The sequence below is a fragment of the Genypterus blacodes genome, unplaced genomic scaffold (genome assembly GCF_046128005.1).
Source record: "Genypterus blacodes isolate CSIRO-AG114 ecotype Tasmania unplaced genomic scaffold, CSIRO-AGI_Gbla_v1 ptg000034l_1, whole genome shotgun sequence".
NCBI lineage: Eukaryota > Metazoa > Chordata > Actinopteri > Ophidiiformes > Ophidiidae > Genypterus > Genypterus blacodes.
In genome coordinates this window covers 230310-241601 of record NW_027466847.1, presented here as the reverse complement: position 1 = coordinate 241601, position 11292 = coordinate 230310, and the positions used below count along the sequence as shown (strand labels likewise).

Genomic DNA, 11292 nt, shown 5'->3' with positions numbered 1-11292 from the left:
CCTCCCTTTGCCGCCACATCTGGATCCCAGTTCTTCATTTATTTATGTGGTCTGTGTTGTTTCTTTCTTCTTTCTTTTTTCAAAGCCCTCTCTCAAACTTCTCTACCTTCGTCTCGTTGGCAGTTTTCTCTCCATCTGATGAGGTCTGCAATTACATTTGGCCATAACTGGTCACTCTGCAATTACATGCTCCACCACAGAATCTCTCTCCCCCTTCCTCCCCCCTACATGTGTAGCGCCACAGCTCATATGGTCGACCGAAATAGAATAGTTTCATGTCTGTTTGGACGGCGGCCCAGCTGAAAATATGCCGGGCTGCTTGACTGACAGTGGGATGTGGACTTTTTCTCCGGGAGAAAAGCTTTAAGGCCGATCCCGCTTCCAGTCTGGAGCAGTTCTTCTCCGGCAGGCTCCAGAGGAGGTTACTCCAGTTGGGCTGCGGAGGAGCGAGACAGAGACTGAGTCAAAGTGAGTTAGAGGGCAGGACACAGGACTAGGACCCCAGCAAACCACCATGAACCCCTCTGGGACCTCTTAATCTTCACGGCGCTGACCCGGGTTAGAGGTAAGTTCAGCATGCGTTCAGTCTCATCTAGACGCCATGAGGACGTCTGAGGGTTTGGTCTTACTTTAACACTTTCACACTCCAGCTTCAGAGGACCTGTCTGTCCCTCTCTGTCCCTGTCTGTCCCTGTCATCTCCTCTAAACGTCTTCTAGGGACGAGGCACAGACTGAGTCCTCTCCTTTGGCTCAGGAAGGGAGAAACTCAATCTGATTCTATTCCAACTACAAATGCTGCTGACATGTGCAAGGTGCCTCCACTCAACTGTTTAAGATAAGATAAGATAAGATAAGATAAGATAAGATAAGATAAGATAAGATAAGATAAGATAAGATAAGATAAGGTTGCTGTCAGTGGCTACACCCTCATACTAAAGCAGCTAGCAGTCATTATTGTGATTGCATTATTGTAGTGAGTTCCATTCTTACTGTTATGATTAATTTGATGGATAAATGTCCGGGGCCTTAAACACCAGACTGAGTCTCAACCCTGCAGAGCTGAGCCTCAGCGCACGTACAGACGCTTACAGTTGGCTGATGTTTACATTTTAAGTGGACACTAGAGGCCATAAAGGAGGAAGTAATCTTTAGGATGTGTCTCTTGCCAATGGAGGCCATCAGGATGAAGATCAATGTTCCTTTAGTTTAATGGATGAGGCTCTGTGCTCTCACTGGGAAAATATTTGATGTTTTGGTTCTGAGTCATGCAAAGTGTAGCTGCTGAGGAGCGGTGAAGCTCTGTGCAGGAGCGGTGGAGCTAAGATGAAGGGTGAGGGGAGTGATGAGGAGGGCGCCACCACCTGGCCACTCTGTGTGTGACGGTGTGTGCAGTGGAAAGTGTGTGTGTGTGTGTGTGTGTGATGTAAATCTCTCAATGGTGGCCGCTGCTCTCTGAGCGCTGAGCCTGAGGCAGGGCTGAGCCTGAGGCAGGGTGGAGCTGACGTCACCTGTGTGCTCAACAGAAATGTGTGGCTCATATTTCATGCGTACTTTAGCAGATTGTGCTGCTTACTCATTATGTCATCACACACACACACACACACACACCAGCGCAGCAGTGAGCGACACATGGCCACAGCTTTCATTCACAACTACAGGCTAATCAGGCTAATCAGGCTAATTGTGGGGTTTCTCCTCAAGCTAAGTCTGCAGGGTTGAGGACTTACAGAGATGCTTCATAAACACAAACAAACATTCACAACAAACACCTCAGACAGACTCAGAGTACTGAACCCAGGTCCAGGGCTCAGCTGGGGCGTGTTTCCAGACAACAATGGCTCAGTAAACGCCTTGTTTACTTTGTTGGAGGTTTGTAGAGACCACAGTTAGATCCTTTCACATGCAGCCTCTGAGCAAATCAGCTCAGTGTGGTTTCATCTTCACGGTTCCTCCCAGGAACAACAACCGATCCACTGACAAGAAGCTGCACACAAAGCACAATGGAGCCAGAGAGACGCTTTCGCATAGGATGCTAACCGGCAGAACATCTCCATATGTTTCCTAGCCTTGATGCTGCCTTGGTCTGCTCCATCTCTTGACTGACTCAGACCTCTGCACTCGTATATCAGCAGCTCTGAGCTTTACTTCCAATAAACATCTGCTTCCCTCCTCTGCCTGACTGATGCCAAGGAGGATAAACCCTGAGCTGCAGCCTGGTGAGCAGCTGAGGAGGGGCGTGGCCTGCTGAGTGAACCGCACGTGAAGGTGTGGCCCTGGATGTGCTGTCACACTGTTTCATTAGCTTTGCTCCTCAGGCAGGGTAATTCAGGGTTTACGCACTAAAACTAAAATCATTCCATCATTCGCACCCCCGCTCTCATTGTCTGAAGTCGCTGCTTTTGACCGCTAGCGTCTGATAAACAGCAGAAGGGGCCGAGGGCGGGGCTTAACTGTGTGACCGCAGCTGAAGAGGGAAAACATGAAGGGAGAAGTTTGACGTGGCTCCTCTTGTGTTTGGGTCTGGAGGAGCCGTGTCTCACTCCTGCTGTGTTCCCTTCACATCAGGACTCGTGCCAGCTGAGCAGAGACTGGAGGCTGATTAGGAACAGGCACGGGGAACGACTACGTCAGGGTCCGACACCTGCGAGGAGCTGAATCTGGCAAGCGCCCATAAATCTCCACTTACAGGGTCCTTCATCGCCGTGGAGCGCTCTCTGTCTTTGTCTGGAGCTGCTTTTTTTTCCGTCCCTGGTCTGCGTCTGTGACCCTGCAGGAGTCAGGGCTCGGTCACTCTGCTTCTCCTCCCACCAGTCTGGTGTTCCCCAGAAGCTATTTCTCACTCAGGCTTGCTCTCTCTCTCTCTCTCTCTCTCTCTCTCTCTCTCTGGCTGTTTCGATCCAGATTGCCTAATTGTGTTTCCATGAGGGAAAACAAACACATTCACTCACTCTGTCACTTTGTCTGTGTCTCTAATCTGCTCACACACACAACTATTGTATTTGCAACGGCATGCATATAAGACAACACTATAGGATACATAGAGCGGTCGGTCATTGGCCTACGAACGCTTACTACTTTGCCACTTGTAGCACATTTTGCTCTTCCTTATGCTGGAGTAGTTTGTGTCCTTCCTCTCTCTTTTCCCTCTCTTATTATTTGAGTTAGAGTAACTGTTCACTTTGGATCACACCAGCTCCCTGCTTGTCTCTCACGCTGACATTTCTACCTCCTCCGATCCATTTGGACCCATTACTCTGCAGGTTTTCCACAATTGGCATTTAGCTAAACTGCAGAGCTGAACAACAACAGGGCGGAGAACAAACTCTCTCTCTGCTGGATCTCTGCCCAGCAAATCTATTGACAGCAGAGATGCAAACCAGGTGCTTCTGTGATAAATATAGAAGCTTCCAGGCTGTGTGTGTGTGTGTGTGTGTGTGTGTGTGTGTGGGTCTAATGTGAGTGGCTCTGGTACCTAAGCACCCTGGGGCTGTTGACCTTTGGCTCCAGTGCAGGACAGACAGACAGCTTCTTCCTCAGCACGGAGCCAGCAGCCTGTCTCTCACATTCATCACAGACACAACTGGTAAGGACTGCAACAGTTTGGATCAATGGGCACTAGATTAGATCTCTTTATAGCTTCCTCGACCAGTTTAAGCTCAGATCTGCGGTATATTTTGATATGGGCTACATTGCAGACACACATGCCTACAATTACCTTCAGATTGCTGTCTTTAAGCTCAAATCATTCAAAATATCAAGAACATATTGTGTTTGGTTTCTTGTTGGTGCCTGAAGTGGACAGACATGAGACCCGTGAGCGACCCGGCCTCGTGCCTGTGCCTCACGTGTGTCTTTGCAGCTTCCCCGACCACATGGTGACCGTGGACACATGGCTGCTGCTCCTCCTGCTCCTGCTGCTGTGGCGTTCATGACTCAGTGGAGGCTCCCTTCAAAGTGGTGACTCAATTAGGAGAGTGCAGGTATAAATTTTTGCGTAGGTGGGCCCTGTATGGCAGCCACTCTGGGGCCCAGACTGGAGGATAAATCAATATCAGACTGGTTGAATTAGAGCCTCAGCGCTGAGCTTCTCTGTCGTTGACCTCTTTTTCTTTGCTCTCCACCCTTCTCCCTCTCCTTTCCTCTCTCTCTCCTCTTTCTTTCGGCTAATTGGAGGAATTTCTGCAGCTTCCTGGGCTCCGGTGCATTTGTGCGTCTTGTATTGTCCGTACTGGATTGGCTCGGTGACCCTGGTCCTGACTCCCTGGGGAGATCAGGAGAGGGAATGGAGGCTCCAGTTCTTGCCCTCTTTGTTAGCGTCGTACTTCAGAGACGACAGTAAGGTCACGACCCTCTCCTCCTCGTGAGGAAGCGTTGCTGCGGCAGAGAGCAGCTCAGGGAGTCTTGAGGCGTTCCAGCTCGTCCTCTCTGGCGGTGTGGCTCTCTGTTAGGGTAACCCTGCACCGTACTGTCGTCTCATGACTCATTCAGCTTCACACAGCAGCAATAACAACTTAGAGGAGGCGTCGTAAATGCCTGCGTAAAAGACTCAAGCGCTCTAACGTCACACCTGAGCGTCAGTGCTCACTTCTGTAAAGGGAAAGTGATTGTGATCTCTACAGTTCAGTGACGGCACTCATTCTGTCAGAGGAGGTGTCTGAGTGATCGCTATCTCATTCAGGAATGACGCTTTCTTCTATTTATGCCTAAGAACGTTCTGTGTTTAACAAATGAGACGTAGCCGACTGCTCACCAGACGGAACGGCACAGAAAGCTCTCCTGTGTTTGCTCTGCATGAAAGAATAGAGCAGACATGTCTTTGTGGAGTTCCGTGTGTGCAGCAGAGGCATGTGGAAGGTTTCTGCATACCTTTTGATTTCTGCAGCTGATATTTTTCCCCATTAACCCCATGTGTGTCCCATTTACCGCAAGTCTTTGGTTCTGGCTGGAATAACACTTGCAGGAAAACACCTTGAAGGTTCCGCCCCGGCCTGAAGTACCGCCTGTGTTCCTTGGCTTGGATTTGGGCGTTGGACCGTTCCTCCACCCCTGATTCTTTCCCTCTCCTTCCCTCATTCTTCTTCTGCACACACACACACACATGCACGCACGCAGACCCAGCCCACCTAATTTGCCCCCCCATCCTAATGTCAAACAGCTGTTAGGTTGACTTGCAAGGAGTTGCTGCTGTCACGCCCTCCCTCCTTCCCTCTCTCTCTGCGCTCTTCTTCTTCTTCTTCTTCTTCTTCTCTGGCGTGTTGTGTGTGGCCTCTGATACCAAGTCAGCCCCTCTCCATGAGTCCAAACCCAGCATCCATTCAAGCTTTATTTATGGTCTAAGCATTGGATATGAGGTCATGAATCTAAGCGGTAGGTGTGCGTGGGCGGAGATGGACAGCTGGCTGTAAATTCATCTTATGGATCCATGGCTCCGGTCCTGTGTTCCTGTATTCCCTGCTCTCCCACATGTAAAGCAGTAACTGGGCAAATGCCAATTCCGAGGCAGTCCATCTAACTGAAGAAGCATGTGACATGTACGCCCAGTGAGGTCATCTCCCTGTGTGACTGACAAGAGGAGATCAGCTCCTGCTTCAAGCTCCTGCTGCTGTGGGGAATCGGCTTCAAAGAAGATGTGTTGGCTGCCTGCGTGGGACGGATTCCTACAGAATTCCTTTTCAACTTTGAACCTTTGGCTGCAAATATTTAGAACAATGCTGCAATGGAAATGTCAAGTAAACTAAGAACCATAGAGCTTTCAAGTGTTTCAGTTCCTTCATCGCTAAATACTCTCAACGCATGCAAACAGGTTAATGCAGCCTGGAGATGAATGCCTTGCTCAAAGGTAACATGATGTCACTGTGGGAAGGAAAAGTGCAACATGATCTCAACCTCAGGGCCTCTGACCAGCAATCCACACACTCTCCCTGTCTAAACTGGACTCTGACTCAGCTGATGTCTCACACAGGAAACACAGAGTTCTGACCCGTGCTGGGGTTTGATTCTCTCCCTCTAAGCCAATCACGCTGCGTCTCTCAGGCGGGTGTGGTCGGGGGTTTAGTCATACGCCGACAACTCCCCGTCAATCCTGTTATTTTGCGCTCCATACTGGGCCGTAATTGACTGTCAAAGAGTAACGGCCCCTTGATGACTTCAGCCTTTTAATTTTACTGCCACTGCGTTAAAACCGAGTTAAACAAAGTCGAGAGAAAGTTATGGGAGATTAGACCGAGTGGAACTTTTTCCTAAAGCCGCTTTGAAGACGCTTTGTGGCCTGCGAGTGTTTAAAGTGTGTGTGAGCTGCAGGGTGATGACAGAGTTGCGTTGTTGGCAACATGTGTCAAGTGGCTGTGACTGATTACAGTGATAGAGCCCACGTTTACCTGCCCAGGCCGTAAGCCTGTCTCCAATTATGTCAGCATGACTCCCTATTAGCCATGTGGCGTGTGTGTGTGTGTGTGTGTGTGTGTGTGTGTGCCGGGCTCATTCATTATTAAGCAGCTCCTGATGTTTTACTGGCCGTCCCTGCTCCGGTGTCGGGTGCCCGGGCGATCCCCTTCACTGGACCACAGGCTGTGTCAGGATCCAGTTCCAGTCTCTTTGGCCTGTTGGAGCTGCGGCTGCGTTTGTTAGCGCTGGACGTCTGCTCCTCTCTCTCTGGCTCCTCTCTCTCTGGTTGTTCTTTATTCCTGCGGCCCGTGGATGGAAGAAGGGAAGCTGAAGATGCATTTGGATATTTCTCTTGGCGTGACACCTGGGGCCATGTGAGCTCTCTGGAGGTACGGTGCTGCAATCATCTGCTCCTTAGACGGGGAGAATGAAAGTCCTGGCTTTGTTTATGGCTGATCATAAAGCAGCAAGACGACATTGTGTTCACTTTAGCAGACTTGTGGTGAAGCAATATTGTTATTTATGCGGCTTGGTTTAATTTTCTGTTGGGTGTGTGTGTGTGTGTGTGTGTGTGTGTGTGTGTGTCTCTGTCTGGAGGAAGCTGGTGTGATTACTGCTGCCTTGAACTGTAGCTGCACTGATCTATCCACATGCATTACCCTGATGTTTAACAGTATAGCTAGACTCAAGAGCATGAGCCTGTGTGTGTGTGTCTGTGTGTGTGTGTGTGTGTGTGTGCAACTCGACCCCATCTGATCTCATCCGCTACATAAGCAATGCAGGTTGCCTAGAGACGTCTGGGGGTCAGGCAGAGCGTTTAACTTCCCTATGATTGAGCCTAAGGACAGAACGCTCCCAGACCCAGGGAGGCTGCAGGCTCAGGCCTTAAATGGGAGTTCTTCTTCTTCTTCTTTAACCCAAACTGGTGCATGCTGGCTGAGGAGGGAGAGGAGGGAGAGGAGGGCATGATGGGACTGACAACCCTGCTGAGGACAGAGTGTGTTTGTGTCTGAGGCTAAAGTCAGAAATAGCACTGTAATGTAAGTTACTGGGATTATTCTCTCGCTCTCTCTCTCTCTCTCTCTCTCTCTCTCTCTCTCTCTCTCCCTCTCTCTCTCTCTCTCTCTGGCTCAGGACTGAGGCGTTGTATTTTTAAGTCTCTTCTGTCCGAGCCGTTGGTGGAGAGAAACCTCACATATAAACTTGACTTGATTACAATTTAAATGACTCCTCTTAATGCAAACTAGAAAGAAACTAAGTATGGAAGCTTTTTGTCTCAGTAAAGGATCTTTAAAGTGAGATTTGTTGAGTTGCCTGGCGACATGTGTGAGTGACAGAAGAACACAGCAGTCAGGCGGTTGTTTGGCTGTCAGGTCTGCAGAGCGTTCCTCACGTGTGGAGCAGGATGACTGACACATGCTGAACCATGGCTCGCTCCCTCTCTCTCCTTTATGTCTTCTGTTTTTATACTCAGATAGACTCGTACGTCCCTTTAAGGAGGCACTCTGGTCCTTTCCTCACTGATACACTTTGTAGCAGAACTACTGCAACCTCCACCTTTCATCTGTCTCCTTGCAGATCTCAGTTGTCTCTTCACGTTCTGCTGTTCTGCTCCTCTGCAGCATCAGGACTAACTAATGTTGTGAATGAGAGTTGAAGATGTTTGGCGAAGAGAAAGAAATGATGAAGGAGTTTTAGCCATCATACACGATGGTTAAAAAGTTCAAATGACTCAGCTAATTTTCCAATATGAAAGCTAAAATGTAAAGGAGAGCTTCAGTCGTTGCTTCAGTCGTTCCACAGCCTTTTGTTTCTTGTATCCATGGCGTTTGATTATCAATGTCCTGACTGAATCATTAGCACACACGGTCAGGCACTATGGGGTTAATCCATAGAGTGCAGCATGTGGGGCCGTACGTCATCTTAACTTGACAGAGACAAACTTCAAACACCGGCGGACTTTAAACGATCCTCTGGTGTTTCGCCGCGTTGAACCGTGAAGCTAATTAGGATTGATGATGTGATTTCACCAAAGCAGAGCCCCGTCCTTTAAACAGCGCCCAGCTCAGCGTCCTGAGTGTGTTTACGTCACTTACGCTCCACTAAACAAGACTGAACGCTCCCCAGCAGCGCCGCTTCCACCTGACCCTGGACTCCTCAGAGCTCCACTTCCTCTCCGGCGGATCTGAACCTCCTCAGCTACGCTCGACTCGGAAGAAATATCAAATTATCCAAACCCTGGGCTTTCTGAAGAACCCGTTTATCTGGAGTGCCATTTAGTGCCATTAAGTGCTTCCTCCTTAAGTCTTCAGTCTCCTTCACAAACACAACACAACTATTAGAGGAACTTTGAGAAAAAACAAATATGGAAAAACCACAACCGTGCTTCATCCAAAACCTCCTACACATTCCTCCCTGACATCACCGTGTGTGTGTGTGTGTGTGTGTGTGTGTGTGTGTGCGTCATGCTCCCAAACCAGTGACGCTCTCTGTCAAATGTCAAGCCATCAACACACACAGTTTTTCTATCATTAGCCACAATACGTCGTGTACACAGGAGCGAGTGGAGGAGTGGAGGGTCTTTAAGGATGCCTTGCTCATGGGTCATTATAAAACAAACACCGGCGTCCGTTCATGATGACACTTCTAGATTGGGGCACTTGGAAAAATGGAGCCTTTGTTGTTTGTGCTGCAGAGACGTGTGCAGGTGAAGCAACGTGTTTAGAGGCGCTGAGGAGAGACGGCGGTGAACTGTGGGCGGTGACAGCGACGTTTGACTTCAGTGTCAACAATGATTGAGGGGAAATCTGAGGGGCGCAGTGTTTTGACAGGCCGCGTGAGGACGTGGATGTGGGCAGAGGAAACGCCAACTAGAAGGGGGAACAGCTGCTATTATAAAAACCTGGGGACCAAAATACCCTGAGGTGAAATCCATCACGGGACATTTATGACAGAAAGGTGTCGGATCAGCTGATCACTGTTTGGGACGGAGCTGGCTGAAGCTGCCTGCCTGTTGTTGTTGTGTGGATTTGGACCCTGTTGTTCAAGATAGACTACTAGAAGATCAATCAAGTAACAGATTCATTGAAACTAATCACAGAGTAAATAAGTTTGTACTTACACCTCTAATGATTCTGTGACCTTGGTGTGACCTCTGTCAGCTTTCAAACAATAGGTTGGCCTGTCAGCTGTTATCTATGGAATGCTCCACATATAGAACACAGAGATAAGAGAGAAGAGCAAGAGGGAGGAACGTGTTTACCCCAGCAGAAGAAGAAGAAGAAGAAGAAGAAGAGGTTCATTAGTTTGAAGTTTTGAAGTCTTTGTTGTTGTAAATCTGAATGAGGAGCTTACTAAGGTGACGGAAGTTGATTTCCTTTCCTGCGCTGCGACTTTTCGTCTACATCACCTTCTTCACAGGTCAGGTATCTCTTCTCTGATGAGTGTAATCATCCCTCCCTGTCATTGTGCGATGCTGTGAGTTTGTAGAGCCGTACGTCACTGAGCTGCTCCACGTTGAAGACACACACCTCCTCTGCTTTCACACTCTGGGCTTCACAGCTCCAGGACAGAAGGACCGATCGTTCCCAGCTGTTTGCGGGAAAAAACGATTTCAGAGACTCTGGTAGAAATGTTCAATGAGGTCTTAAAGTGTCAGTCTGAGTTTGTTAGTGTGTGTTAGATTGGTGATCACATAAAGTCTGAGTGAGCGCCCCCCCTGGGACCCTGCAGAGGATAGAGGTGTGTGTGCGTGTGTGTGTCCCCTGCAGTGTGTCCATATGGAAACACATGTGCTCTGGAGGAGGCTGGGCTCTCTGTCATACCAGAACTTCCATTTTCATTATCAGTTATAGAAAATCTGCCATTCCTAACTTCCTTTACATAAATGCTGACAACTTCCTGTCACAGTGGAGCTGGACGGGTGGAGCGTGGCACCAGCACCGCCCTCCAGCTGATCTTACTATGAGGCACTTGGCGTAAACAATAGGACAGTCTCACACAGAGCTTCACACAGATCTACAGTCAAGTGATCAAACTGTTACAAACTGGAGATTCACTCGTCCAGACAACAGACTTCCTCCACGATGGCGTGTGTGTGTGTGTGTGTGTGTGTCTCTGTCCAAGGACAAGGGTCCACATTGAGGCCGGCCAGTGTGTGTGTGGGATGGGAATGTTGGACCCAGCGTGGTCTCCAGCTTGTTCCCACCCATACAGCACCCAAACACTTTACATGACAGCTCTGTAGTGGAATCTGTGAGGCCGGTCTCAGTGAGAGGACATGAGAGGAACGTGAGAGGAACGTGAGAGGAACGCCGCAGCGTCCTGTGGCTCATACGGAACCTTTAAAGAGCCACAGAGCAGACAGGAGTTCTTCAGATCTTCCCTTCCAGCCTGTAACACCTTTGAGTTCAGATGGAAGCAGTTTGAACTCCTTTATAACAGCAGTTTTGAAACTAAACACTAAAATACAAGGAAGCGCTCCTGAACCAACAGGGCTGTGAACGGTCTGGTGCCTGAACTCCATTACTCCATCATCTCACTCTGGTTTGGCCTCTGAAGGGTGAGTGGGTTTGCTTATTTTCCTTGATTCCCTCAATGCTCACTTTCTGCTGCTGTCTCACACAGAAATCATCGCTTTTGGCACAACACTGACACTAAACCACTACAGTGTGGTGTTTTGTTTTCTGCTGAACAGCTTTTGAATCCATTTGGTGGTTTTACTCAGAATCTGCCTCACCACGATACATTCACAAGGACAGGAAGTGTGTTTATACCCTGTGACTCTGCAGTTATAGAGACCACAGACAATGAGGTCAGCCGTCAAGGAAAGCTTTGTCTGGAGGAGGTTAGAGTACTCACAACGTACACACACATACTCACAACGTACACACACACACTCACAACGT

At 48.9% G+C, this 11292-nt stretch overlaps 1 protein-coding gene across 2 annotated transcripts in view; it reads left to right on the top strand.

The window, feature by feature from the left end:
- The first annotated feature begins 295 nt into the window (after positions 1-295).
- insc (INSC spindle orientation adaptor protein) overlaps positions 296-11292 on the top strand; it is a 37483-nt gene continuing 26486 nt past the window's right edge. For both annotated transcript variants that reach the window (XM_076146822.1, XM_076146821.1), the window contains exon 1: positions 296-565. The gene's annotated coding sequence lies outside the window, so the exon portion shown is untranslated. The remainder of the gene's footprint in view (positions 566-11292) is intronic.